The following is a 26,492-nucleotide window of genomic DNA, read 5'->3' as shown; positions in this document are numbered from 1 at the left end:
AAATACTCTCAAATCTTTAACATTCACTGCTTTGATATTACTGTGCTGTGTTAATATTCTTGGAGGGGCCATTTGCATATTCATTCTTTTGTAGTGCCAAGTATAGAGGATGGGCTGTGGCTGTCAGGTGGAGAATCAATTAGTGCATCAGGAGGAACAGGGGAGTAGGATAAGGACCTGGAGGATTAGTTATTGCCTCAGAATTCGGTTTTCCTCTAGTTGCAGCCATGCTTAGAAAATCAGATAATTGGTGTGCATGAAAAAGGAGGTAAAGTCCCCATTGGACCAGAAATGACCAAACTATGATCACCTATACATGCAGGGCCTCAGAAGCAAAGCTAAAGACTTTGATAAACTAGTATATTTTGTCCTCTTGAGTTTTCTCCAATAAGAATGGGGCTGGCGTAGTCACCAAGCATGTTCATTTGGCCCTTGCAGTGAATGGGGACGTCGCAGTATCTCACCATTCAGCTAGTCTCAAACACAACGCCAAAGCAGCATCAAGTTACTAGGACCTCTCTCAAAAGTGAGAAAGAAAGTCCGGAAGTATAGATTAAAGTAGGTAATTATGAAGAACAGGGTAAGGTGAGTCCACTAAGCAGTAGGGTGGGAGATCACCTACGTATTAGCTACCCGAAATCAGTGCGTCATGTTCAGGGTACAGCCATCATCATAATCAATGCCACTGACAGGTAATCAACGGAACACGAAGAGGAAAACAGGAAAATTTATATAAGTGGAATGATAAAGGTCACAATGTCATTGGAACCCCCAGCAGAGATAGTAGACAAGATAGTGCATACAATCCCTGCAGCGGATCCCCATGTCCCCACGTCAAGGAACTGGGATCAAGGGGGAGCTTTGTTTGGAGTAGCGTTGAGCTTTGTTTGGAATTGTGTTCTCCAGTGTGGTCTTCTCAACCCATACTCTTGGGTAGATTTATGTCATCAATCGAGTTATTTTTCTAAACTCTTAATGTTAAATTGTGGCACAGACATAAAGTGAGCTCATTATGTTGACTGCATAAAATGTACTGCAATGACAAACATCATCTGCACTCTTCTGACCTGACCCAGCTCCTTTTGCTTGCAGCACTGGGCAGGATACTGCTGCAAACAGTGTGGTGTTTTCTAGTATCAGGTTTTATACTGTTCCTTTTGCAAAGAACTTTCTCTTGGCTACAACTATAATGAGTAATAGGTTGCCTAGTGCAATGTACAATCTTCCTTCTCCAAATGTTTAAGCAAGAAGCAAATTCATTCCTGCCCTCTGGTGACGTCTCCTGAAATCAGGTGTATTGGTTTTATTTCTGTTCCATCTTATATCTTTATTTATCACCTTTTCCTAGAACCTTGTCTCTCTCTGCAGGCTGATTTCCCTATGGAGCCCTCTTAGGTTTATAGTCTGCTAACTGGCCATAAGGGTTTTCAGCTGAAGATTTAAAAGAAAGAAAGAAATACTGTTACGCATGGAACTGAAACCCCAGAGGGGATAACTTACAATATAAACACAGGAAGTTTAGTAATTTATAAATGCTGATAGTTTTATGCACGGCCACTTTTTGAATATTCCAGTACACTGAACATTAATTTTACATTCTATTCATATACTGTTAAACTACAAACTTCACAGTGTTATTTTACTCTTTCCCATTTTGGTAAAAATCCTGAGTCAATCACTTTTCGTTAAGAATACCAACATTACGTTGTCAGAGAAGGTCAGCAATATTTGTAGTACTCTTATCAGGTATACATAATGAGCTCCACAAAATATCCTAGATCTATTACAAGATCGCAAACTGATTTCAAGCAACTTCTTACAGCTTGCTTTACAAGCTTCCCTGGTAGCTCCTATCGTACTCCATTGGAATTTGTCTCACACACTTGCAATTGCGTTATCACGTATTTTTCTGTTCAGTGGAATACCTCTGCTTATATCTAACTCTTATATCAACCTTTTCCAGCTGTGTTTCTTTTTGTCCCAAATATAAATTAGCATCGGAAATTTCTTATATGTGATTTCTGACCATATATACTCCAATAACTGCAATAACTACATTGCCTGCCAGTGAAACATAATCCTGACTAATGTGAAAACAACATAGTAATATCTTTTCTTTCCTTGCGGAATTTTTAGCCTGCGTATGCATTCATTGCAATTATAATCAAACCCAATCAATATTTCGTCCGAGAAAAAAATCATCTCCAATTTCGGACCAAAATATACGATCCCATATTCCCACAGTAGCGAAATAACCTCGTAATATCAGACTATATTGTCCTGATGTTGAGAAGGGATTATTAATTTAGCGCCGAAGGTATTTTAAGAATTGGATCTAATATAACCAAGCAGTGCGGGATTTCCGTTATCGGAGAAAGGATAACTATTTGCTTCACAGCAGAAGAGAAGAATCCTAAAAATGACTGAGTTCGGAGCCATCAGTTCTATAATAAATGCTCCTATGAAAAAAGCGACATTGATAAATATTTTCACAAAATATACAGGAAGCAATTATCGCATCTACTTATAGCAAAAGTTATTAACCAAGAGTGGAGACTGCTATATTTGTATAAATATGTATCTATCACAAAGAATTGTTATTATCTGTGCTGTAAAACAAATGAAGCACAGATGTTGAGCAAAGGTCATCCACGTTGTGCCACAGAGAGAGCAGAGAGACATACCCAATCTCTTAATGGTGGGGATGCCTTATTTAAATTTCTGGAAATCTCTCCGTTGTGTACGCCATCCAAGATGGCTTGTCCCATTCTCATTACTGCCTTGCCCATAATCCTCTCCAAGAGACACCGTCCATCTTACATATGTCTCCCCACAGATAATCCTCTGACGGGATAATGACCCAGTCAACCACGCAGTTGCAAGCCAACGAAGCAACAGGTCCTACTACATATAACTTGCTCGAGCCATCCAGGGAATGGGTCGCTCACGGAGATCCGTCAGCTATGACTGTCTCTGTGGCAATGCCTTGGGGCCTAAAGGGCCAAGTTGGTCCTATGATGGACTTTCTTGGGTCGGTAACTAATGAACGTCAACATCATGCCCGGCCATACGCCTCCCTCTGGGAAAGAAAGCACCATTGATGTATGTGAGGTCACCCTGGAAGAAGTCACCCTGGAAGAAGCACCAGGGATTTTGGAAATACTGCCAGTAAGATAAAGATGCCATGTGCTTTAGCATTTCGAGAATATAAAGATTGACTATATATATATATATATATATATATATATATATATATATATATATATATATATATATATATATAAATATATATATACGACGATGATGAAGGTGAAGCCCAGTATACAGAGACCAAGGGCAGATGTGTAACTGACAATCTACAATAAAAACTGTAGATTGTCAGTGACTCGTATATATATATATATATATATATATATATATATATATATATATATATATATATATATATATATATATATATATATATATATATATATATATATATATATATATATATATAGGCGCTTAACGGCAGAGTGTCTCAAGCGCCAAAACTAAAATTGGAGAAAACGCAGTCAAGTTTGGCTACTTTCAGAATGCGATATCTCAGCATTTAAATGAGGTACGACACTGGGGTTTGTTTTAAAATAAAGGTTATTGTGTCTGCTTTCAAACCATCATTGTAAAATAGCCAAGAGTTTAATGCATGCCGAAAGATAAAGCGATGACTGCATTCATCTTGAAATCAATCTTATACTCCGGTACACTGAATCCCATAAAAACACACACCAATGCCCCTGTAACCCCTCTAGGACCCCCCCAAAGATATCTTTGTTTTATTTATCATTCTGGATAATTTCCTTGATTATCTTAATCTTACAGGAATAACTAAGTGATTTTGTTCACTTCAAAAAAGACCTAAAAAGCTAATGCTTTACACAATAAAATAGCAGTAGAAAGATAATAAGATATTTTAATCAGAATACTCTGAGGCTGATACAGTCGTCTCACCTGCAAAACAATAATAATTGCCGTCAATAAAGGCTAAAATACATTTTAATTGGAAAAAACGTAAGCGCCAATTACTTCAGGCGAGAATCAGACGTCATAGTCCAGTAAATCATTATCCACGTTATTCTCATGAGGAGTATCTTGGTGTCTGGAGTAGCAGTGAGGGTATCTTGATCACAAAAAACTGGTTGAAGTATGTCATGAAAATCTGGGGATGAATGGAACCAGATCTTTTCAGCTTAATTACGTAAGCTTTTGGCATTTTGCTTCCAATTAGCAAAGTCCCGGACTCTCTTTCTGCCCCTGGAAGGCCCTGGAACATTGTCATCTACATTCGTGTCGGACATGATGAAGAGGAACCAGTATTATTAATGAATAAAGAACAAAAGAAGACATTAAATCCAGAGGCGATCATGGTGAAGGAAGGTACAAGAATGTTTTTATTGCAGTGATAGCCAGCGCCTCCGCTGATGGCTAGCCTTTCTCATTGGCCGTGCGGGAGGTGTGGCAGGGCGTCTGGACTCATGATTGGTTTATACACCACAGGCGCTTGCCGACTCTCTGCCACCCAGGCCAGCCAGTGCAGCCATGTGTAGCGTCACTAAGGAAAATAAGTAATGTTACAAAACGAGAATTTCGACCTTGTTGTTCCGGGAAATTTGAACTGAAATTTCTTCTCCCGACAGCTAGAGGGTTAGAGATGACGTTGGTGTGTTTCTTCCAAATCGGCAACGGTGTCGCTTACGACACTCTGCCGTTATAAGCATATATATATAAATATATATATATATATATATATATATATATATATATATATATATATATATATATATATATGTGTTGCATGTGTATACATATTTGTAGATTTATATATATATATATATATATATATATATATATATATATATATATATATATATATATATATTACTTTCACAAAGTGCATGTGTATATATATAATATATATTGTAGAAAGTGACTAGTAGATTATATATAATATATATATAATATATAATATATATATATATATATAATATAATATATATAATATATGTACATATATATATATATATATATATATATATATATATATATATATATACATATATATATATATATATATATATATATATATATATATATATATATATATATATACATACATATATATATATATATATATATATATATATATATATATATATATATATATATATATATATATATATATATATTACTACTAGTTTATGAGCCGCAAAAAACTTTTTTACACTTGTCAGTACAAATCCCAAGATCTAAATGCAAGATATATGGAGTTATTCTGATGTCCAGCAGCGGAAATTAATCAGAAGCGTTGCCGACACACCTCGTTCTGAATACTTGGGATGCGGGTTCAATCCCCGCTATCAGACATCAGAATTACCTCACGTTTCTTGCATTTGGATCTAAGGCTTTGTAGTGATAAGCATATCCAAAAAGTGTGGAGAGCTCGAAAAGTTATGGGAGCTTTGTGGCTGTTATAATTACACACACACACACACACACACACACACATATATATATATATATATATATATATATATATATATATATATATATATTATATATATTATATTTATGACCGAAAAACGTGATTCAGTATAACTCGAAATTAAAGCACCACCAAATACAATATATGCACATGGCTATACTTTAAAGCGTTTCAAACTTTAAATACACACCCAACCCAATTCAGTATAACTCGGAATTAAAGCACCACCAAATACAATATATGCAAATAGCAACACTTTAAAGCGTTTCAAACTTTAAATATATACGTAACCCTTTGAAAGTGGAAACGAAATTCACCATGTCGACTCTACGCAACAATTTCATGGAAAGAGAATATTAAACATTTCCTGATTTCCCAACCACTTCCAATTTTTCTCGCTGTAAAGAGCACCTCTTGAATAAGGCCGCAGTTATTGCAAATGACAGAGGAAACCGACAACAAAGGCGCAGCGGTGCAAATGTTCTCCAGCTCCCTCCCCCGCTCCTTAATCCCCTGCCTTCTCCTCCCAACAACAACAGCCAGCCATTCATGCAATAAATTTAGAACACGTTGCTTTACGACCAACTGCAAATACAGAAGAAAATAAAGTATTTAGCGGGTTACAGAGTCAAGCCTAAGTCATGGCCAACGTAAAAAGGACAAGTGATAACTATCCTACAACACATTAAAATGTTGCAAAACAACAAAAATAAAATGCAAGATATAAATCCAGAACAGAAAAAACCGATGATGTGCTGGCCAACGTAAAAGGAGGAGCGACAACCATCCTACAACACATATTAGAACACTGCAAAAAACAAAAATAAAACGCAAGAGATAAAATCCAGAACAGAAGAAAACGATGATGTGCCGAAACGGAAGAAGTCACGCTACTGATGTCAACACAAAAATCAAAGGCGCGATCTCCAAATTAAAGGGGTACATAGATAGCACAGCCGGCCAACCACAAGCACACCTCTGACCTTTCGTTCTAAATGTTGTGGATACTGCAACACGTCTTGTTCTTGCAACGGGCATTCTTCGCCCTCTCGCGGGTAAAGACATTTCAAACTAGGTCATGAATATGCTGAACTGACTTCAGCCGACAGACTCAAAAACAAAGAACCTTGGCAGAGGCATAGCCTAATTAAAAAGGGCACAAATAGCGTCTCGCATCTCATTAGCTCGACACTCACTGGCAAAACTAATTAAGGAAATGTTTTAGAGTTGGCGCCAAAAGAACATTCTTCAAATGCGCTAAAGAGATGTGCTGTAGGGTAAACGCAAGGATTCAAAATGAAAAAGAATTGAATAGGAGAGAAAAAAAAAAAAAAAAAAAAAAGTGAAAAGCCGTAGAAAGCAAGAAAATAATACTGAGATGAAGAATAAACAAAAAGATGAAGATATATTGCAAGTCGGGTAATTTAAAAATACCCAGTGAATTTCAAAACAAGTAATCATGATGGACTAGACTTGTAACAAACCGACAGAAGACAAAGGAATAACTATGGAAAGCAGAGTATGTACAAAAGAAAGCTGAAGCATAAAAATACTAGACAAAAAAAAAAAAAAAACTGACAAAATGGAAATGGAGATAAAAAAAGAAGTGGTGATTGCGGGGTATTTTGATAAGAGAAAGGGCTGTAATAGAAAATAAACCAGAGAGAACACTCAAAATAAAAAATCGAATAAGAGATGAGTCTACTAAGGAATTGAGAATTTTAGAAAAAGTAAAGAAGTCCAACAGTAATTCGAGTCCAGCAGGACACCTCTAATGTTTGACTCTCGGTAATAAAAACAGGACCGCGGTCCGTTGGAGTCAACAGGATAAAAAAAAAAAACAGGAAAATGAGCGACAAGATCGTATGAACTAATGTGCAAGGTACGAGAGAGAGAGAGAGAGAGAGAGAGAGAGAGAGAGAGAGAGAGAGAGAGAGAGAGAGAGAGAGAGAGTTCAAAGACAATAAATAACACTGGATGACCTCTGGTCATTCATAAACACGAACGACGCCTATGTTGGAAATAAAATACAGTAATAAAGTGCTATATACCGAAAAACCAAAAGTGGAGGGTTTTTGACGTTTAACAGCATCCCATAAACTAAGAAAAATACAGTTATCAATAACATTCCTGGCTGCGGTTCCTCTCCGGAACTGCATCAAATTGCCGAGAACAGCTTCCGAAAACAACTCGGCCATCTGGACGCCAATCACCATCTCGCTAGAGCAACTATTAAACAAACAGACTATTCATCTTCCTGTATCACAGCCGGGGGAAGAGCAGCAAATGCTGCACAAACAGCACTTGCAAACAACCTACGCACGCAAGACCAAAGGGAGCCGTCACCAGGAGATATATTGAAGTCACGCGAACAATTAATCCTGTACAGGCCATGTGATGCTTCCTTGGGTGGCTTGCCAAGAGAAGAACCACCTGCGCCACCGGTACTGTAGTAGCTGCCTCAAAATGTATTAACGAGAGAGAGAGAGAGAGAGAGAGAGAGAGAGAGAGAGAGAGGCGGGAAACGCGTTATAGATAAGCGTAGCACAAACGAGGGGAAAGGTTAAGCCAAGACAAAAAGTATAAGCAAAGAAAACAGGTTGAACTAAAAAGGATATTATACAAATGCCCTATAAAAACAAATTAAAAACAATTTTTTTTCTCAATACAACTTTCCTCCTCAGCGTTCCAGTTCTTGTTAAATCTTCCGGGATAAGGTTGCATATTTTGCTGTCCTTTTCAACCCTAGTTGTAACTACCACATTAGTCTACCAGGTCAGGGCACGATGGATTTATATAATATAATAAATATAATATAATATATATATATATATATATATATATATATATATATATATATATATATATATATATATATATATATATATATATGTGTGTGTGTGTGTGTGTGTGTGTGTGTGTGTGTGTGTGTGTGTGTGTGTCATGTCAGGCTTGGCTTTGTTGTCTTGAGCGAAGAGCAGAGGAATATATTTAATATATTTATATAGTTTGGAGTGAGATGGCTATATCTTTGCTGGTTAACTGTGTATTGACTAACCTGTACAGAATTTGAAAACAATTAGCTCGCTCACGAGGCAAGAGATTTGAAACGTAAAATAAGCTTAGGGTTTTCTGATAGTTTTTTTCAAATTTATATCTACATATAAATAAATAAATACATATATAAGTATATATACATGTATATATACATATATATGTATATATAAGTATATTATATATTATATATATATATGTATTTATTTATCTATTTATATGTATATATACATACACTTGAAAAAAATAAACTATCTGAAAAGACCTTCTGAGAACACGAAAAACCTAAGATCTATAGGCAGTACATACACAATATATTCGTCACAATAAAGGAAACAGATAATGCCAAAAAAAAATAGGAGGTGCCCTGAAAGGAAACTCGGTGGTCAACTTCACCACAGAGCACAGCCAGCAGAAGGCCTTACTGGTTCTTGATGTCCTGGTAAAACAACACGAAGGACAATTTAAAACTACGGAGCACACAAAAGCAACAAACGCTAGCCGTTGCTTAACGCATGAGGAGAATGCTCGGACGCATATAAAAAGTCTGTAGTAAGTGTACGTGTAAATAGAGCATTCACACACTGTACATCATGGTGGGACACACATAAACTTGACAGAATTCGTCAATTACTGAAAAATAATGGATAAGCAGGTCAAATAACTGAAACTGCAATAAAAAAGAAAATTGATGAATTTTACCAAACCAATACGATTGACAGAAAAGGAGGAGAGTCTGATATTTACAACTGCCTACATTAAGGGTCTGCATACAAGGAGGAATGCCACACACTATGTGGGATAGTTAGCAGAGGTGTAACCCCAAAAGCCCCTTAACACAAATTAAGCCTCAGGATCTATAGTAAACCTAACCTTGTAGCAGCACTGCTCCGGGAGGACCAAAGGAGATGTGCACGAACATAGTTTACAAATTCACTTGTCCAGAGATGTGTAAATCTCTCAGCCAAAACTAAATTGAGCACACTACAACGACCCTTCGGAGAGGTATGCTGGTTCATAGAAATCAAGGGACCATTCATCAACACTATATAGATGCTCACGATAGGAAATCATCCCTACAAAAACTGATCAAAGGCACTTAGTACACAGAGAGGAAAACTATGGTCGCCTCTTGACAGTTAAAGCAGTAAGCATCACTATTCAAAAATTGACTCTTAATATCCAGCAAGAGTTATTCAAAATTGACTGCATTCCCAAATGATCCAGCGAAAGCACCCAGGGAAGAGTACCATCTTTGGATCAAACCATAACTAGTGGTTGAATCTGCAAAGTAATGATTTTTATGATAAAATCAATTTTTTAGGTACTTACCCTCTTTCATTAGCTTTATCTGTGGCTACTTGGTGTGGGTTCGACAAGTGTTAAAATTGAAAGAATCATTAACGAACACTTCCAATAGTTATCCCCACCATTTGGAGGGTGGGAATAAGACAACAAATGGTTTGGTTGTCTTTCTTCTCTCAATCCCATAAGATGGGAGGAGGAAGGATCTCAATGATAGAGGGCAAGTACCTAAAAAAAATTGATTTTATCATAAAAATCATTATTTTTGAGGTGAAACTTACCCCTCTATTATTAGCTGGCTCCACCAATGAGTGCTGGAGGATGGTAAGAGATTTCCCTATAACCAAAATGATCAGATATTAGAAATATCCTTATCGTTGCTTACTTGATGCATGCGATCCCATGGCAAGTTCTTGTCAGTTGAGGATCATCATCAGGTGAGGTATACTACTGCAAGGAAGTGGAATGTGGACCCTGCATATAGCCATTAGTTGAGATTGTGCAACACAGAATGGCAAGTTTGGCCTCTGTGCCTCAGGCCTGATGAGCTGACGGGAGCTAAAACAACAACTAAACATGATCTCTAAAGAATTACCACCTACCTAACAGAGTTGCTGGGCACATCACACCCAAAACAACACACCAATTTTGCCTGAAAAAAGGTGGTTCTTGTTCAGCTCAGGGTAGGTTTCTCCAATAACCAGCAATGGCTCTGCAACATAAGTCCAACATTATTTACTCTAATGAACTTTTGTTTGTCCCTGGTGATGGCTACCAAGGTTTCCAAATCCATGCCCCCTGCCTTCTCATATGAGCTAAAGAAGGAACACCCAAGAAGACAGAAATTACTTAAATCCCTCCTGGATAGCCAACTCCTTGCAGTTAATGAGAAGACTTGCTTCTGCTGGCAACCACACCCTTGAAGCGTCTGGTTCCCAAAACCACACCCCCACCCTCGTCCGATGCAACTGAATATAGTGAGAGGTCTGGGTTCAGGGACTCTATGGACTTCCCTGCAAGAAGCAATACTATGGACATCAATCAATCCAGGAAAAGGGTCCATTCTTGGCTCCACAGTTACAACTCATGAATTGGACAAGTCTCTCTCCATGCCAGTGCAACTGAAGATGTAACATCCCAAGTCAAGCACTAAGAACTAACTTCTCCAGAGAAGACAGGTGGCCTAGGCGATACCACAAGCATTAGCAGGCATGCTTCCTAAAGAGGAGATTTTTCTCATGATTAACAAAAGATTGTCTACTCGAGCTTGTGTCAGAAAACCTTGAACAGAACAGAATCAATCACCATGCCTTGCCAAGCCCAGTGCAGGATCTCTTGACCTCAGGTTAACCCCCTGGACTTTACAAAGATAATCCAGTCGTCCAGGTACAGAAGTAACTTTACTCTTAATAAGTACAACATTCATGTAGGGGATAGCACCCTAGTGAAAACTTGGGGCATGGAACTCAGCTTGAAATGAAGAGCTCAACACTGATATGTCTTTCCCCAAAGACAAAGAGTTGGCATTTCCTGAAAGTCGGTGAATGGGGACATGAGAATACACATCATTCATGTATCCCATAAACATCCATGTACCTTCCTCCATGGTGGTTAAAGACCGTGGAGGTTGACTCCATGAAAAAAAGGGGAAACAGTTGGCCACAGAGGTTGAGCCTGCATATGTCTAGGATTGTCCTCTGACCTCACATTGCCTGGCACTAGGAACTGCCTGTGTAAAAAGGCCAGCAAAGTAGTTGATACTTCCTCTAATACTGCCTGCTCTAATGGAGAAAAGACTTCCTGACCAACACCTGTCTCTTCTCTAGGTTGGTCTAAATGGCGGAAGGTTAAGAGCTGGTTGAAGAGACAGGTGAAGTCCTGAAAAGAATGCAATAACCTTCCAAATGACCTTCTTTTACCAAGGCGCCTACAGCTAAGTGTTCCCACACTTGAGTGAAGTGGCCCAACCTGCACCCACCAGCACATGAGGGCTCAATGAGCTAATCAGACTTGGGAATCTTAATATTAGTGGAGGAAATGCACATCCCCATTTGACAGAATGAAATCTGGATCCTTGCTGCTAAAAGGACACTTCTTCCTTCCTGAGCCCGGAAGGAAGACTGGGGAAGAGAGGTAGAATGCCCAAAGCACATTATAGTATGAGGAAGAGGAGGAGACTTCTCTTTAGTGGCCTAGGAATGGTGGAGAAAGTACTATTTTGGTCTTTTGTGCCTCCTTCCCTGACCCTGCAGCTACAGAAATGGATAGCTTGTAGTCTGTTACTTCCCAAAAGGATGAGCTAAAATCAATCACTGTAATAAGGAAGACTGAAGTAACCAGCCGAGAGCATAGCTGCTCTCCTCTGTGACCCTGACATTGCTAGTGACATGAGCCAGTTCATCTATCACATCCAAAAAAAAAAAAAAACCTTGCTAAGGAAACAAAAACCCTTAGGACTTAACAAAGGCTCCCTGGCCCAATGAGGAAGTCCATCAAACTCCTTAAAACACAGTTAACAGTGTCCAGCACAAATCACTAAAAGGTATAGCTTCAATGGCCTCTTAAATCAAGAGATGTGGCTTAGCAGACACAATTGTGCCTCTCCTGGCTGGAAAAAAAAAAAACATAGACCATACCAGCTGGATCTGGAGAGGAGGAAAAAAAAATCCCCTGCTCAATACACCATAGTCTTCCAAGCAGACAACAAGGGAGACAAGGGAGAGGACTTTCAAAAAGGAGACTCTCTTTGGCCAAACATTTGCCATTGAGTCAAGTCTCCCAAGTACAGAAACTGATAGCTTAAAAGAAGGACTGTGGATATCTATCTAAGCACAACTGAACTAATTCTTAAAACTGACAGGATAGATTAAATGCTCCTTTTCCTGAATAAGAGGTAAAAGAGAATGCTGTCAGGAAGAGCAAGGCCAATAAGAGTCCTCTTCCTCAGGGACAAAAGTAGCCCCAGAACCAGATGGTCTCACAAGACCAGGTGCTAAAGATCTCATAATCCATCTGGCAGAAACTTGAAAGTCAAAAGCTCTCTCACTAAGTGGATTCACTGACGCCTTGCATGGACTTGCAGAAGCCTCATGTGGACTCACTAATGCCTCAGACACCTGTGTGGACTCACTGATGCCTTGGACTTGCTAACACCCATGCAGACTTGCTAACACCTGTGCAGACTCGCTAATGCCCTTGTGGACTTTCTAACACCCATGCAGACTCGCTGATGCCCATGCAGACTCACTGATGCCCATGCAGACTTGCTGACGCCCATGTGGAATCACTGACAACTGCACAGAATCACTGACACCCATACAGGCTCGCTGACACCTGTGTGGACTCACTGCCAGCCATGCAGACTCCCAGACAACCATGCATATGTTGACGGATTGTATTGAATTATTTTTCTAGGTACCCATGTGAACATATCCTAAGCCCTCTGAGAAAAGGATTGCAGCCAACCATAATCTTTACAGAGACTTCATGGTAGCTTAAGAAGGCAATATAAGAAACAGCAAAAGCAGGCTTCCTATATACTGTGAAGGCATATATTTTCTGTTATGATTAATACACCTAGGAAAGGCAATTTTCCTTCCTTTTCCCATTTTGTTTTAAATTTTATGGTCAGAACCTGAGAATTTAGTCTATCAAAAAATTCATTACACTCTCCCCAGCTATTGCCCCAAAATGTACAAATATCATCTACGTATCTAAGCCAGATCATATTAAGGGATGTGATAGACAACAAAATTTCAGTTTCAACGTATTCCATTTGCAGGTTTGCTAGAAGGGGGATATGGGGCTATCTAAGCAACAGCCAAACTTTTGTTTGTAAAAGCTACCATTAAAAGAGAAAACAGACACAAAGAGATTAAGTAGTTTTAGTTGAGATTTTGTCAGAATTTTATGCTGAATCGGAAGTGGATAAAATTCGCTGGTATGTTAGGCTCTACGTGCCTGCCTGGGAAAAACCTCAGGAACAGAGTACTGTACTTAGGTTCCAACCTCCTGAAGCTTTGGGAACTAAAAAGGCGATTGTAAAATCCTTTCATGTTTACTTTTCTCACTATTTCTATAGCCTTTTTGTTCAGAAGAGATGACACTTCCTTCGACAAAGCCGAATACTTCTCTGAGCCAATGCAGTAGGCTGTCAATACGACGGGCGTGTCGGTCAATGGCGGATTCTCCTTGAAGGGGATAGAGTATCCCTCCTTTAAAACTTTTACTACCCACTGATCGGCTCCTCTTCTGCTCCATCTCTCCCAAAAGAGACGAAGCTTGGCCCCTACTGGAGCATGAAGGACTAAATTCTCACTTGTGAGAGGATGATCTTGCTGAAGATTTTTTGATCGCTCGGGAAGTAAATCTAACCAAACCTCGGGCCCTGGGGCGCCCTCTCTGAATTCCTCCACGAAATGTCTTAGGATGCTCGAGCAGAGATGCTGGTTTAGCCGAGAATGCAGGTTGATCCTTCTGGCGCTTCGTCGACTGAGTCAAATCCTGCGTTGACTTTAGCTGCAGGCTCAATGCAATCTCATTTATGGTGGACAGAGGAGAAAACAGTAGAGCCGATTTCTGTGAGGCTGTCACACCCTTCAAAGTGAATGAGACCCAGAGTTCACATTTCTTTAAGACGCCCATGGCATACAGTGCAGCTAATTCATGAGAGCCATCTCTAATGGGTTTATCTGCGCAAGACAGAAAATTATTCAGGTCTGTGAGTTCATTGCACAAAAGACCTGGTTCTTGAATTTTCTAGGCAAGCGCCCTAAACACCAGTTGAGAAAACTCAACACTTCAAAGGCCTTAAAAATACTTTTCAAAAGATGATCCATCCCCTGTACCGAGAAGAAGGTTTTTGCTGACACGAGAGCTGATCTCCGTGCCAAGTCAATGAGCGCAGAGAAGTCCCCCTGGGAGGAGGCAGCCACTCCCAGGGAAGGAGCGTACGACAAATACCTCGTACATGAGAGGCAAGAGGGAGGAACACTAAAACAAGCTCTCCCTTGAACCCTCTTCTTGGAAAGCCAATCCTCCACTAGTCGAAGAGCTTTCTTCGAAGATTTGGAGAGAACCATCTTCAGTAGTCGAGACGAATCCACAGACTGAGAGCTCATCAAATAAGATGAACCTGGAGTGGACGGAGAGCTCAGAGATAAAAATTCCAAGAAATGCTGAAGAAGGCACTTGAGGAGAGACGCATATATGGCGTCGAAGATGTATCCTGTTCCTCTTCTTCATCCGCCGAAGAGTTTGGAGAAGTCGTCGCAACTAATTCAGGGTCAGCCTGAACTGTAGGCTTCTGCAAAAGGTTAAAGATGTTATCCAATTTGCATTGCAACAGTTCAAGAGAGGGGTCCAAAGCAGGAGAAGGCTGATCGGAAGTTGCAGGGCGCTTGGAGACTTGAGGGGTTTCGAGCGCTATGGGAAGATCGGCAGCTTCGGGGCGCTCCAACAAAAGGGAATGTCCAGCCACTTCAGCAGGGTGCCTGAAAGCGCCAGGGCGCTGAGCATCAGGGCGCTTGGCCACATCAGGGCGCTTGTCTGCTTCCTGGCGCTCAACAGGACGTTCCGTCGATACTAAATGAGCCGAGGGAACAGGGCGCTTACTAGAAGACTGATGCTGCCCGCCCGAGAGGAGAATCAGGCTAGAACCTCGTTCCTGGTGCCAAGGAGAGGAGAAACGTTCTGGAGTGTCCCACTTGCTGCACGACAGCTGAGGACTAGAAGAGGGCTCCCTCAATCTCTTGCAAGGGAGATGTGGGGACTGATCCTTACCCGAGAATCGTCTCTTCAGAGGGCAAGATTCGTCAGGAGAACTACGAAGACGGCTCTTGCGAGTCGACGACTCCTCAGAACTAGAAGAAAACCGATGAACTTCCGAGAAGCCTTTCCAGTGGCTGTCTCTAGTCGCAACCTGGGATGCTACAGGTTGGACTGAGGGGACAACTGCTCGTGGGCAGTGGGCAGACCCCACTGCCCTTCCTTGGGCTACCGGTATGCCTCCTCCCAGGTAGTGGGGAGTATGGCAGGGACCTGTGCCTAGGAGAATCAGTGGGACAAACAGCCGCCTCCTCCACTGACACTTCACCTTTTGCACTACTGTAATTTTAAAATTTGTCCATCAGGGCATGCATTGATGCCCCTACTGGGCCACTGTACTTACAATAAGATTTAAGCGTTGCTCAAATTTATTTTCAAGGCTGGCGAAGTGATCGGGTTCGGAAATGATGGAGCCAGGAGAAGGAGTAGGTGGTTTAGGATAATTAACTGATGCAGGTGGGGAAGGGTTTACAGCTGGAGAACAAATAGATATGTCAGCCTTATCTGATCTGGGAGTTGAAGCCTGACTAGCTACTTTTCTACTAGCTTTAGCGGCTGCTTTCCTCTTCCTATCTCTTTCTAGCTTCACTAAATGAGAATTTAAGGTCTTCCATTTCTGTTCCTCCCAATCTCTGCATTCATCACAAGTCAAATCTATTGAACAAACCTGACCTCTGCAACCGGAACAAAGGGTGTGAGAGTCGTAGGTCGCTTTTGTCATCTGTGTATTGCAGCCCTTACTGCAATACTGGAAACTAGAACTACTAGTGTCGGACATTTCCTAACTAGTCAAAAAAGTCAAATCCGTGAAAATTCAAATAAAAAAATGCCAGAACGGCTACAAATACTTCACCAAAGACGAAAATACAAGGCCAATAAGAATTCCAAAACTCTGAACTGCTGTAACAACACCAGGTGTTGACGCTACAAGCGGCAGAAACAAATTATTGTGTTGGCGGTGTTGTTCCTCTTTCGCACCCCGAAAATGGGCGGGGCATAGTCACCTATACAAACAAAAGAATCGCTACTGTGCATTACAATGGTTGATTTAAAGAATCCTCCATTGGAATCCGGTAAAATAACTGAAAAATAATGAAAAAGCTACTGCCAGTCCAGGTGTTGCTACCAAAGACGGCAGGAAACGAGAGAGAATTGTTTGTTAGGTCATTCCAATATTCAGTTAGTGGGATGGGCTGATCACCTACACAAACTATGTTGAAGCACTACCCGTGAAATTTTGAATCTAAGCTGCCGTTAAAGTGGAAACGATAGCTGTGTAATTACTTGGTAAGTTACTTATATAAAAAGGAGACAGTGAAAGATCTGCAGGAGTAACTGCTGGCACAGAAGAAGCCTTCTGAAGAAGCCCCAAAATATTATCTAGCTGTCTTTGAAGAAGGGCCACGAAGGATCTAGATCCTTAGCAGAAGAAGGACCCACACTAAAAGAAGTGCTAGTAGCGGGAAAACCAGCTGATGACGGAGTCAAGAGCTTGAAAGATGGAACAGAAGTAACAAGAACTGGAGCCTGGTGATCTGAAGAAAAGTGAACTGAAGAAGGATGCTTGGTTGTTCGTTACTGTCTGGTTATCCAAAATACTACGTTAAGCCGGCGCCAATGGGAGCTATCTGGCACTTGGCTGCCAGTGAGAGTTCGGCTACAGCTGGGCGCTCAGCCACTAAAGAAAGCTCTGAAGCTACATGTCGTCCCGTTGCTGCTGTGTGTTCTACCACATCTGGGCACTCAGCTACTAGAGGGTGTTTGGCGCCAAAGGCGCTTATCTCCAAACGGGCACTCGGCACCAAACTGATACTCAGCGCTAGGCGGGCGCTCACTACCAAAACGAGGGAGAGCATCTGAAGAGCGCAGGAACTCTCAAGAAGAGGCATGCCGAGAAGAATGAGCAGCATGCTTAGAAGATATTGACAATCTGTGCATAACTGAAGGTTGTTCTGACTGTGAGATGCACTCGGGGCTATCCCAAGCACTGCACGAAAGTTGTGGGCTACGTGCAGGCTCTCTAAGCCTTTTGCTGGGAAGTAGAGGAGACCAATCCCGGAAAGAAGAGCACCTTTTCAGAGGGCACGACTCATCAGAGAAACACCACTGGTGCCTCTTACTAGGACTCGAGTCTCCGGAACTGAACAAATCATGTACACCCGAGACGCCTTTCCAGTGGCTGTCTTTTGCCGCAACCTGGGACGCAACAGGTGCAACTGAGGGGGCAACTACCCATGGGCAGACCCCACTGACCTCCCTTGAGCATCCAGCATTCCTCCTCCTGGGGTTGGGGGCATATGGCAGTGACCTTCGCCTAGGAGAATCAGTGGGATGGGCAGCCACCCCCTCCACTATCACTTCACTTGCACTAACACTCTTTTCACTGAACTTTTCCATGAGAACATACATGGATTCTCCAATATGGGACACTGAAGTTGCAAGCAGACTGAATTTCTGGCTGAATCTCTGTTCGAGGCTGGTGTAGCAGTCCAGTTTGGGAGTGCAGAAGCCAGGAGATGGAGTAGGTGGAATTGGAGGAGGGCTGGAAATGGGAGAGGTTATTTTAGCAGGAGAAGAGGCAACAAGTTCATCAACATTAATAGATGCCTGAATAGAACCCTGGCTAGCTAATGATTTTACTTCAGCTCTATTAGCCACTTTTCTTTTCCTGTCTCTAACTTAGAAAGATGAGCTGCTAAAGTTTTCCATTTTTCTCGTCCCATCCCTTACACTCCTCTCATGTCAAATCCATTGCACATACCTGTCCCCTACATGCAGTGCACAAGGTATGCGAGTCATAAAGTTTTGTCAGTCTAGTATTGCAGCCTCTGCTGCAATACCTAAAACTAGAAGAGCTAGAATCTGACATGGTAACAATAAGTAGTCAAAATCAGTAAATAAAGAAATAGGCTGTCTAAGTAATCAATGCTGAAGGGGAAGAATTTCAACCAAAATCTCAAATTCAGCTGCGTAGCCTAACACTACGTTCGTCTTCAGCCGGCAGAAAACAAATTGAGCTCTTGGCTAAGTTTTTCCTCTCATTTACCCCAAAAGTGGGTGGGGTTAGTCACCTACATAAAAAAAAGATTAACGCTACCTCAAATTTGTCAAAATTTAAGCTGTTGTCGAGTAGAAACTCTTAGTTAAGTAATTACTGGGTAAGTTACTTACAGTATATAAAAATGCTGGGCAATGTAATTGAAGCAACTACAGTATCTTAACAGGACAGAGAGGGGGCGAGAGAGAGAGAGAAAGAGAGTTTATCAGTTGTCGTTCAGTTTTGCGGGCAGCGCCAGGTTGGTCAGCTATTACCTGGATAAAATGGACAGTTACCACAGTAATATCTGGATAAAAGGGTCAGGCAGTACTGTAATACCTGATTAAAGGGGACAGGCAGTACAGTTATACCTGGTTTAAGGTGTCAGACAGCACAGTAATACCTGGATAAAAGGGACTGTCATCACAGTAGTACCTGGATAAAAGAGCCACCACAGTAATAATTGGATAAAAGGGACAACCCTTTCCTTTTCCTCCTCCTACATGTAGACTGTCATTCAGAGCTCTCCCGGGCAACACCAGGTTGGTCAGATATATATATATATATATATATATATATATATATATATATATATATATATATATATATATATATATATATATATACACATATACACATTACACAAAAAAATATATATATAGTATAAACACATATATATATATATACATATAACATATATATATACATATATATGTATACAGTATATACATATATAATACATATAAACAGTATATGTATATATACATATATATATGCATATAAATGTATTTATATATATATATATATATATATATATATATATATTATATATATATATATATATATATATATATATATATATATATATATATATGTATATATATATATATATATATAAATATACAGTATATTGAATATTTTATGTGTGCCACTTCTTGTGGGATGATTTTCTCCATCTCATTACAGTGATTTATGCTGCTCTATATCAGGTTGGGATGGAAGTGCCCAGAAAGAAGCTTCATCCCTCTGGGTAGGCAGGACCGAGCACCTTATGTTAGTTTAAGTTAGGGAAGGAATAAATTTTTACCCGGTACTTCAAACCATAATTGTATTCGGGAGTTGAAAACATTTTGTTGTTTATATTTCTGTTTGTGCTTTGAACAATTCTAACATCATTTCAGGTGCAAATTAGTTCTAGACACTGGACCCATCCTTTTGTATCCTACAAATACAGGGGATCACAGGGAGAATGTGAGGTTTTTGGGTGGGTTAAACACAAAATGAGTGAAATACTCAACCTAAACTAGCCTAGGGCACAAAGTTTTAACTGGCCAGGGGGCTGTGCTCCCCATGGCCTGAAACCTGACCTAACCTACTGTAGGGCATTGTATATTAAGATAATAGGGTTGCAAGCTAACCTAAACTAGGGCACCATAATTAAAATAAATATGGTTGCAACCTAAGCTAACTTATGATGCTGGGACCTTACCTGGCCAGGATAGCCAGGTAACTCAACTTAGAGCACTCTAAAACAAAACTAAATGGGTTACAACCTAACCCAATCACACCTAACCTAGCAACCTAGGATGGTGTGTCCTTACCTGAAAACGTGGGGTTCATCCCCTTGGACATCCACCAACATAACTTAGGCATTCTGGTCCTTACCTAGTGCATGAAGTCACTCTAAAAATGGTCAATAAACTTTAGCTTGATCAGAATCAGAATTTACAGAAGTATCATGGGACTGATAGAATACATCATTGTATGTCAATCTTTTGTATTTTCTCCACCTATAAACCCTGCTTTCCCCTCAGTGGTCCCAAGTACTTTAGGATATAATGGGTTCTAGTATCTTTAAACTACTAATCTATTTCAGAAATGAACATCAGGAGCATTCACAAAACAAAATAAATCACATAGGCTGAAATAATCCAAGGCAAAAAGGTTACACATCTGCACCAAATGAACCAAGACAAAGACCTGAAGCTTGCTTTCTCAAGCAACGTCTGAATTCCAAGAATTCCAAGATCCTACTTAGCTTTTAAAACTAACAAATGAACCAGCCAGGTATCAGCACTGTCCACATAGCCACATTTCCTGATGAAACACAATGTGTAAACATTGAAACAATGCATTTAAAATAGCCTACTCCAAGCGATAACATCCCCCATCAAATAGCCTACTCCAAGCGATAACATCCCCCATCAAATAGCCTACTCCAAGCGATAACATCGTCCATAAGTGAAATATCTTGGTAACGGTATATTTGAGGGAGATTTTCATATGACTTTTTAATGAGGCCTTTTAATGAGACCTAAGACCAAAGCAAAAATAGCTAGTATTAAAAGCTACATAACACCAAGGGAGGTAAAGTTGAGGTGAATCCCTGCAATCTATTCTATAACCTATGGTCTTCTAGATCATGTTAGGATGTAAGGGTCAGAGATAGGCTTGTCTCAAATTCAGGTAGACCTCAAGCCCTAAGCCTGGTTAGGTTGGGGAAGTTAAAGTTAGGATGTAGCCCTGTAATTGGTCTTGTCATGTTGCTCTTTATCTTGTGCTTTTTGCTTGATATCGACTGCTTACCTTTTGGTTTATGTAATTTGGACCATTCCTGTGTATGCAATTCACGCTAAAACCCCTGGTAGGCATATACTACTGGCGCCTATCCATAACTGTTACATATAGGGGTTAAGGAAACACAAAAACGATTCATTTGCATCCACATAATGATCAGAAATGCATAAAACACGAGGTAGGAAGCCGGAAAAGTAAATTGTGAATGTATTTGGCAGAAAATTGATATTACTCACATCAACTTGCATTCCAGATCCACTGCATTTCATTAGGCTACCGATTTCTTGATTGGATTTTAAAACACCTTTCAAGTCGTTTTTTACCTTCCTTTAAATTTTGTCTTCTCAGCGCGATGTGAAATAAAATCTTCTCAAAACCCTCGGAAGCAAAGTCACGCAATGTTTCAACAGAAATAGAATTAGCTACGTCTTCAACTACACAGTAAACACTACACAAACACACAGCACCCTATTAGTCCTGAAAGCAGCAGCATCACAACCAAGGAAAATGGGTACGCTTACAGCACCATCTGTTATCACTAGTAAAAATTTAGAGAATGTCATTCGGTCTCAACTACTTGGAGAAATAGAGAAATTGAGTCCCAAATTTACGATGAAGCGTTAAAGAATTAGAAAATATTATTTTCGTCATTATCATTTTCAGAGTTGATGGTCTTCGATCAACATTTACGAGCCACATGCCCTTTTCTTGACCGCAAGTAAGCTGATCACCCTTGGACAGAGTCGTGCGTGGAAGCATGTATATAATATATAATATATATATATATATATATATATATATATATATATATATATATATATATATATATATATATATATATATATATATATATATATATATATATATGTATGTATATATATATATATATATATATATATATATATATATATATATATATATATATATATATATATATATATATATATATATATATATATATATAAATATATATATATATATATATATATATATATATATATATATATATATATATATATATATACTCACTTAGATATGCTCGACCTTTTTATATTGACAAAAATTAAAACAGATATCGTTTAACATCATGTCCACCGAACCTAGGGAATAACTTACGCCCAAGGGGAATTACCAATGATCAGTGCTTCGTCACAGGCAGGATTTCCTGAGATATAGTGAATTGGATATCATATGATATTTGTGGTTTAATATATTTATACATACATATGCAATGTATGTATGTATGTGTGCGTGTGTACGAGTACCCGAGTGAAAATTAAACTTGTCCAAGTTTTGTCGTTGATTTTAAGACATCTTTAAGAGTACTGATTCATAGTTGCAGAAATTTACATGAAGTACATGAACGAACATACAGTTAGTTAAATAAAATATTCGCACATGACCGGGAAAGGAGGAGCCGTCATCTTACTGGTCACTGAAGTCAGTGCTCCATTTGATTTGAATAGATTTACGAAAGTTTAGTGCAATGACCTGCCAGTGCTTTATTACCAAATGTTTTCCATGCAATTAATTCCAAAGAAACTATTGTCCTAAAATCATTACATTTCACATTCGAAGGATAATAATGTGACTGAAAACTGCATCGTTATCCTGCGCATATCTTACATTTTTGTTACGTTGCTCATTTACTTTTCCAGCGGGTTCCAGTCTGATCATTATAAAAATTGTCACATGACGTACATGGGGTTCAATAAACGTGCTTTTTTCACAGTATTATTGTTCTTCAAAGCTACATTAACTCTCAAGATCTCAAGTTGACGGGAAATAATTTTTTCAAAAATCATTAAAATATGGTAGTAAGAGCAGTTTTTTTTTTTGCGTTGTTTCTTTGTTGTTGTCATAAAAATTATTTTTGGCCACTCTTGAAAGTGAAAATTTATTTCTTGACACTTTTTTTTTTAATCCAAAATGAATATTTGTCTAAATAAAAATGTTGATGTATTTTTTCCATAATGAATTTTATTGATGGCACTAGTTCAATTAATTTTCCATAGATAGTATTTTGAATTTCTCGTTCCTCGCCAAATACATATTTTGTCAATTTACCTAAGCCATACTATATATTATGTGAAAATGATTTTTCATAATACTTTCCTTTGAAAAAAAAAAAAATTCCATGTAGAAATTGCTTAAAACTGGAAACAGGATTTTCCATAACAATACCAATAGAGTAATGTTTCTCGTTGAATACAAAGTGGATTCTTTTACGCATATTTTAATTAACCCTACTAAGATGTTAACTGAGACTGCTATATTCAGCTGTCTGTCTCTAGGGCACCAAAAAAAAAGTGTAATAAAACATCAATGATTACTTAAGACTCACAAGCCTAGAATTACGATCAACCTGGAAATTATTTCATTTATATTGATAAGTCACCATTGTTATTTATATTGGCATCATACGTAGTATCAACCACCGGTTTTAGAATATCAACTTTCGCTAAATTATATGGGCTAACTGGATCATTTATTTTGAGCGCTTTGTGTCTGTTTTCGTCACTTGTATGTTGTTACTACCTTTCAATTCACTGATTCATTTACCGACCTTTGTTTTTCGTATGCCTGTCTTCAATGGAAACGTTACTATGTTTCCACAAATTGCGTAGCTCTTCACGTAATTCCACGTAAAGAACTCTCCCAATAGTAGAAGATGAGTATGCCAAATCCCATTTACGTCGTTGAAAAAAATAGAACATCATAAAAAATGTATCAGATATACGCAATAAAATATAAACAGTGCAATTTTAGTAGGTGTTAGTGAAAATAATCATGGTATTTACCAGACAGATGCTAAAAAACTGGTTCATTTTAAGATGTTAGGAAGCATTAACACTGAATCCGGTTTTATAAAACAAAGTTTTTGTAAGAATTCGTAATTTGATCTATGTATTTCAGAATAAATATGTACAACATTTAGATTTCAAGGACAGTAGTTTGCCTAAGCTTTGTAGCAAAGGTGTGAACCCACCTTCAAGGAAACAATTTGTTCCAGGAGCACAAACCCCCCTGGTCGTGCTTTTCCTGTCAGGTGAGAATATTTTTTCAACCGTCTGTACGTTCATTTGCACTGTCAACCCAGCATATATAAAGCAAATTCCTGTTATTATGTATACTTCTCTTGGAGATGTCTTACAAACTACAGACAAAACCGGCTAGAATTTATGCCCAATGTTACATTTCTAGCTGTGGTACACGTGCATATATACAACACCTGTCTCTGTGTTGTATGAGATATATATATATATATATATATATATATATATATATATATATATATATATATATATATATATATATATATATATATATATGTGTGTGTTACAGAAAGATTGTGAAATCAGGGATTTCAAGAAATCATTAGGGAATCTGTGACATGAGCAACTCAGGAACATTTGATCCCCAATGGCTAGTGCTAAACACAGCGAAACAGTGATTCATCTGCACTGTTTCACCGTGTTTAGTAGCCTACTAGCCCCTGGGGGGTCCAATGTATTTCGCTAAGTTAAGTACATCTTAGTTTAACCAGACCACTGAGCTGATTAACAGCTCTCCTAGGGCTGGCCCGAAGGATTAGATTTATATTACGTGACTAAGAACCAATTGGTTACCTAGCAACGGGAAACCTGCAGCTTATTGTGGAATTCGAACCAAATTATAAGGAGAAATGATTTTCTATCACCAGAAGTAAATTTCTCTAATTCTTCATTGGCCGGTCGGAGACTCGAACGCGGGCGCAGCAGAGCGCTAGCCGAGAACGATACCAACCTATCCAATGAGGAATATGTATTTCGTTGTGTTTAGTAATAGCACCTGGGCGATCAAATGTCCCTAAGTGCATTTGACCCAGGGCTAGTACTAAACATGGTGAAACAGTGTAGATGAATCACTGTTTCACCGTGTTTAGTACTAGCCCTTGGGGATCAAATGTTCCTAAGCGAATTGGTCATTTCACAAATTCCCTAAGGATTTCGTGAAATTCCTGATTTCCCAATCTTATTGTAACACACACATACATATATATGTATATGTATATGTATATATATATATATATATATATATATATATATATATATATATATATATATATATATGGAAATGAAAACATAAAAGAAACGTGTTTCACAGAAATAAATTTCTGACTCACCACAGGACCGAACCCCAGCCTTTCGAGTGAGAGTCCAGGGCATTAGTAATTCGGGCTCCAGGGTCATAGAAGGCGCTGGAACCTACAGTAGGTACTCCATACCTGAGGTTTTTCCCTGGCATATGTTTATTCCTTAGAGTTTATAGACAAAATAGTTACTGAGGTTCGTCGTCATTTTCACCCAGTTGCTAACTGCTGGCCTTACCATCTCCCTTCAGCATTTTTTTTTAGGTACTGGTATCAAAAGAGAATTAAGTAGCACGTTCAATCCTTATAGACTACAAGAAATGAAATATCGGGTTCGGTATTTTCTGTTTGCCTCTTCGCTTATACCCTTCTCCAGGCGATTACTCAGTTCCTCTTTGAGCGAGTCGGTAGAGTTGTGGGCTGGCACTCGCTAGACCCGAGTTCGAGTCTCCGGCCGGCTAATGAAGAATTAGAGAAATTTATTTCTGGTGATAGAAAGTCATCTCTTGCTATAATGTGGTTCGGATTCCACAATAAGCTGTAGGTCCCGTTGCTAAGCAACCAGTTGGTTCTTAGCCACGTAAAATAATTCTAATCCTTCGGGCGAGCCCTAGGAGAGCTGTTAATCAGCTCAGCGGTCTGGTAAAACTAAGGTATACTTAACTTTAACTGCTTGGAAACTATTACACTTTATGGCCAAATAATTATATTGACAATTTCGGGTCTCATTCTACTTGTTTTGCACATCAAAGCTACCGCCGGCCTCCTTTCACCCTTCGTTCATTCTCACAAGTTGCAGGAGGAAGTTCCAAATTCACAATAAAGAAAATGTCCGCTTGCAAAAGGCGACGCCAAACTTAAGCAATAAAGCCTAATTACCTAAGGGAAGGGAACGTTCCCAAAACTTCATAAAAATTTTTCTGGAGACGAAAAGAAGAAAATAGTCGCTGGAGACGTGCGAGTATAAAGAAATTCCAAAGGTGTAAGAAAATAAGTGAAAGAAGTTTGGTCTGTTATTATATATATATATATATATATAT

General features: G+C 39.0%; 1 long non-coding RNA gene across 1 annotated transcript in view; it reads right to left on the bottom strand.

The window, feature by feature from the left end:
- The window catches only part of LOC136856666 (uncharacterized), a 32,101-nt gene extending 10,303 nt beyond the window's left edge, over positions 1-21,798 (bottom strand). The window contains exon 1 of the long non-coding RNA XR_010858452.1: positions 21,557-21,798. This is a non-coding gene — a long non-coding RNA (uncharacterized lncRNA). The remainder of the gene's footprint in view (positions 1-21,556) is intronic.
- Positions 21,799-26,492: the final 4,694 nt, after the last annotated feature.

This window comes from Macrobrachium rosenbergii, chromosome 36 (genome assembly GCF_040412425.1).
Source record: "Macrobrachium rosenbergii isolate ZJJX-2024 chromosome 36, ASM4041242v1, whole genome shotgun sequence".
Taxonomy (NCBI): domain Eukaryota; kingdom Metazoa; phylum Arthropoda; class Malacostraca; order Decapoda; family Palaemonidae; genus Macrobrachium; species Macrobrachium rosenbergii.
This window is presented reverse-complemented; position numbering and strand designations above follow the sequence as displayed.